Consider the following 5,488-nt stretch of genomic DNA (forward strand, 5'->3'; position numbering starts at 1 on the left):
CAAAGGGAGACAACACCCCATATATGAAAAGTGTAGTAAGGTTTATAAAAAAAGAAAATAATTCTCAAGTGTCTGAGTTTTTGCATTAGTAATTTGGTTTCAGTGTAAACATGAGATATACACAATGTAAAGCATTGAACAGTATCAGGAAGGAAGTCAGTTCATGATGTCAAGTTTTGGCAGGCTTTTATGCATCTGCTTATGTTATATGGAAGCATCTTTCAGCTAGCTGGGAATAAATTACAGCAGAGAACCTATATTTAAATAATGTGAAGGATACAGATTAGACAAAAGCTAGGAAATTTAGAATTTGGCTCAGAACTCTAACTATATCCACATCCTATCATATCAAGTTATTGCAGGGGACTTTCACTGGCATATTATTATTATTATTTATTATTAATGGCATCAAAAAGTATACCTGGTGTCTCCTAGTACAGATGAAAGATAAGATTCCTGCCTATAACTAATGTTCCAGTCCAGCAAAGCACTTAAGTTCATGCATAACTTTAAACACGGACAGGAACAGTGCCATTGATTTCAAGGCATAAAGTCATACATGTATGTAAGTGCTTTTCTGGACTAATATCAGATATGACACAAAAAGGTTTTAATAAAACAGGGTAGTAGAGAGGTAGGGAAGATGGGGCAACAGGGCTAAGAGGGTATTGCTACTGAGCCATTGTAATCCACAGCATGATGGAGCCAAAAAATATATATTGATAGAATAAATAAGTAGCTATCATAGAAGAAGTGAGTCTTCAGGCGGGATTTAAGAGAGGAGAATGTAGTAGCTTTGAAAATCAGCTCATGAAGGGCCTTCTAGGGGAAAAGTGCAGCATCATAGGTAGTTGTGGAAGAAGCAGACAAACAAAGCTAATGTCACTTGGGCCTCAGAGTGGGTCAGAAGCAAAGTGATAAGAGAGAAGGCCTGCAGGATATATGATAATAATGGTGTTATTCTAAAATATCTAGACATCATTAATGGATCAGAAGGTTTCTGAAAACAAAGAATCATTGTAGTCTTGCATATAGCACTGTGCACTCTCTCGATACAAGTCACATTAGCTCTTGCAGTTGGATACCATCTATGTAAGTAACATTAACTTCATTAGGTGTGGGCTGAAGCTTAGCATATAAATTCTTCAATGTGAGTTTTCATAGGAAATAGGAAAAAGTTAAAGATGAGCCAGAGTTTGAAGCCCTGGTTATTAGTTTCAACTTTGGAGGATTGGATAAAATTGGACACAGATCCAAATCAGAGCAAATCAAAAAACATGTGTCTTTTGCCCAGTTCTGAAGTAAATACATTTTCAGCTGGTATAAGTTGGAGTAGCCAAAAAAGATCTGGTGTGATGACTTTCCTATTTGTTTTTCTGTAGTAAGGAGGGGAGGGTAACAAAGAGGTTGCTGTCTTCCCTGACAACCTGGAAGTTGGTAGATCTAGGGACACTATCTGGCACAGAATTTAAGACATATCTCCAATGGGCTCATAGACACAACCAACCCACCTGAAGGATGTTTCCTCTTATTTTTATATAACATACAGTTCAGGATATAAACCAAATGTTGACATTAAAATAAATGAAAAATGGAGGTGACTAAACAGGGACATATGGAGAATCCATTTTGTACTTTGATTTCAGGAAACCATTTTCTCTCCTCATGATATATTCATACAGGGCTATATCCCATATTTTGTCCACAAAGCTATCTATTGTGTCATGTAATCTCAAACATCATCTTTCATAAAATGCATCATCCACCAGAGCTAGAGACTATATACATGGATTATGACCTTTGTTAATTCTCTCATCACCATTGCTTACCTTCCCTTTGACTGTCACTTTCAGATAAATGGGAGATCACTTACATTTCTTTCAGAAGAAGTTTTGCAACTAGTATATTTGTGTACTGAATACCTGATCTAAAGTTTTAAGGGAAGTCTGCAGGACAGGTTGCCTGTATAATTTATTTTTATACCTGTAGGTAGTATACGTGAGGAAATTTGAGGATCCATGGTAGTATATTTGTATGAATACTGGAGGATCCATACAGCTCCATACAGCTCCTCTAAGCGCAAGTCTACACTACAAAATTAAGTTGACCTAAGTTACGTCGAGGCACAGCCACCTCAGTTAATTAAATCATTTTTGCATGTCCATTCTACAATCCTTATGTTGATGGTGTATGTCATTGCCAGGAGCACTTGCACTGATTTAACTGCCACTGCATTGTGGGATGACTTCTAAGAGGCAGCACTTCTAAAAGTGCGAGACGCCACTTAGGTCAAGATTGCCTTTACCAGTTAAACATCAAGATATTGGCCAGAAAGAAATTTTCTACTTTGAACAGGTAGAGAACACACCCATCACTGCTACTCAAGTAAAGAAGGCAACTCGCGTTGACCTAATACTGTCCCAAGTTATGGACCTAGTGATGCATGGAACATCTCTATAGGACTCTCAGGTCTGACCCGACTTTCGTCCCTACATGTCCAGGAGGATGGATTTATCAGTTCATTCTGGTTGATTGTTGTGGGGGATGAGCATCATTATTCCCCCACTACTGAGATTGCAGATGTTAGAACAGCTACATTCCAGTCACTGTGGAATAGTGCACATGAAAGAAATTGTACAAAGCTACTTTTGGTGGCCTGGCCTGGATAGTGTCATTGAAGAGAAGGCAAGAGCTTGTATTTCACGTCAGAGTGAGAGGAACACACCTTGGTGCCCCTACACCCATGGGACTAGCCTGAAAATCCATGGCAGCATATTCATGTTGATTTTGCCAGCCCAGTTGAAGGAAGCATGTTCCTGGTTGTTGCTGACGCTCACTCCAAATGGCCAGAAATCTCTGTAATGCCGTCCACTACTGCTGAGAGTACTATCCAGAGACTGTGTGAAATCTTTAGTTGTTTTGATCTGCCAGAACAACTTGTGAGCGACAACGGACAATAGTTTGTCTCTCAGGAGTTTGAAAGTTTTATGAAAGCAAATGGGATACATAACATCACTTCAGCACTGTATCATCCATCCACCAATGGATTAGCAGAAACGTTTATGCAGACAATGAAACAGGCTTTAAAATCTGCATAGGGACATTCATCCATTCAAAAGTGTCTGGACGCCTTCTTATTATCCTACAGAAACACACCTCATGCTACAAACGAAGCATCTCCGGCCTTTCTGATGATGGGACGACAGCTGCGCACTTGCTTTGATCTGCTGAAACCCTCCAAAGCACAAGTTGTGCAACGTCAACAGCACAACCAAGTCATCAGACGTGCACACAGAGCAAAAGACCGAACCTTTAGTCCTGGACAGCCTGTTCTAGCTCGAACTATACTTCTGGAGCTATGGGTCCCTGCTACACTCATTGCCCAAATAGGACCTGTTTCCTACACTGTCCAGACTGCAAATGATCTCACCTGGTGGCAACATGTAGATCAGTTGTTGCCAGGTCACACAAGTCCTAAGGACATATCTCCAGTTGAACTGCCTGACCTCACCATTGCAGGTGAGATATCCTTGGTCACCCTCAAGTTGAGAGTCACCCGTTCCTGACTCCCCTCCTCCATCCATCTCTGCAGCAGATACAGCACCCTTACCTGTTCCAGCTATGAGTCCTGAGCCCATTGTTAGACTCGCACCAATAAGACCTTCCGGTGCAAGAACGCCAGCAATCTGACATAATCCACCTAGAGAGAGAAGGCCTCCTTAATGGCTGAATCTTTAGCTAGGGCAAACCCACGTTTAGGGGGCAGAATAATTCCCGGGGTTTAGCTGGGAAATGAGGCAGTCTACCCTCATTCCCTTGTTTAGTTATTGTTCTGTTAAATGAATGTTTTCATTAAGGGGGGAGGAATATATTGTGTATTTTGTGTCCTGCATAGCTTGCTGTAGCTAACAGAGCTAGACTATTATGGGATAGCTTAGCCCGTTCTGTCTGGTCTTAGAGTGGGAGAATAAACTCAGTCTGATGTGTGTTTACATCTCCCTGTGTTCCTGTCTGCTAGTTTCTCTCTCAGTGCAAATAACTTGCTAATATCCAAACATAACATGGCTGTAAATTTGAAGTGCAGACTAGCCCTTAGTGTAGACACTTATAGAGTTACATCAAGGTAAGCTGCCTATGTTAACCTAATTCTGTAGTGTTGAGGGGGGGGCTAAGTATTTTTGGATGACTGCAGTACAAACTTGTTGGAAGCACAACTTGGCCAGGAAGCAATGTCACTCAACACTTCCAGGATCAGCATCCTTGCACCAGAAGGAAACTGAGGATAATAAAGTAGATTGAGAAATGCAGTGGAAGCCTACCATGGGGGCCATGAGGGTGCTGCTGTGAAGCTGCTGCATGAGACCTGTACTTTTCCAACACGATCTTAGCACCCATTAAGGTTACATACCCAAAAGAGCAGTTGACACTTAAATCATTCCTCTTCGCAGCAACAGGTTAGTTAGTAGCTTTGTGTTTTGACCACTAATGAAAACAAAGATGTGCCGGGCAGCGGAGATCACTGGTAACCTTTCGATTTTAAATGTAAATTGGCCGCACGGCTGGGGTGATAGACGATTGGAGATGAACGAGCCCTGATTTAGCTGGAGGGACATGGACAATGTAAGCAGAAGCCTGATCGCTCCCTGGAAAACCAGCTCTGCCCAGAGGGGCAGCGGAACAAAGGCGAATAACGAAGAGAAATATGCCGAAGCAGAGCCCTGCAGCAGGGGGCTGCTGCGCGGGGCTCCGAGCGCCGCTCTTTGTGCGTGTACAGTAAGGCGGCGGGCCGGGCGGCTCCCACAGAGGCGCTGGGTCCCAGCCCCTTTTTAATCCGAACCTCTGATCTGACCCACCCGTCCCACGGATCGATCGAGCTCTGGTCTCGTGCCGGCTGGTGGCCGTGCAGCCATTTGCAGGGCGCGCATCGCACACCGAAGCGCTCCCTCCCTGCTGCACACACGCCCCCCCCACCCCAAACTCTGGCCGCGCCGCGCGCGCAGGCAGCTCCCAGTCGGGCGGAACGCGTGGATATCCCCCCCCCGCGCGCGCACACACACACACACACACAGCAGGGACCGAGCGGCACCTAGCCTAACCCAGCCGCAGTGCCACAGGGCCGATCCCGGCCCGGCCAGCAGCTAGCTGAAGAGCAAAGGAGCCGCAGCCGAGAGGGGGCTGGTTGGCGTATCGATTCCCCCGGGCATTTGCAAATTCGACCCTGACCCTCCCCCGCCGCTGTGGCCGGAGCAGGACATCGCTGGGAGGGCGAAGGGATGCGTCCTGCCACGGCCTGGCACCCGCCTGGCCCGCTGCCTGGTCTGGATCGCTAACGCGAGGAGGGGTGGCGGTGCGATTGCGACCGAGTCTCCCTGGCTCGCAAAAGGCCTCAGGAAGCTGCCTTGTCCCGCCGCTCAGGGCTGAAACTGACCAGATCGGCAGCTAGGGCCGAATCAAGGCAAGGCACACTCCCCCCCCTCCCCCCGCCGGG

This window comes from Emydura macquarii, unplaced genomic scaffold, assembly GCF_026122565.2.
Source record: "Emydura macquarii macquarii isolate MOO-44397 ecotype Brisbane River unplaced genomic scaffold, CSIRO-AGI_Emac_v2 contig_2063, whole genome shotgun sequence".
NCBI classification, from domain to species: Eukaryota; Metazoa; Chordata; order Testudines; family Chelidae; genus Emydura; species Emydura macquarii.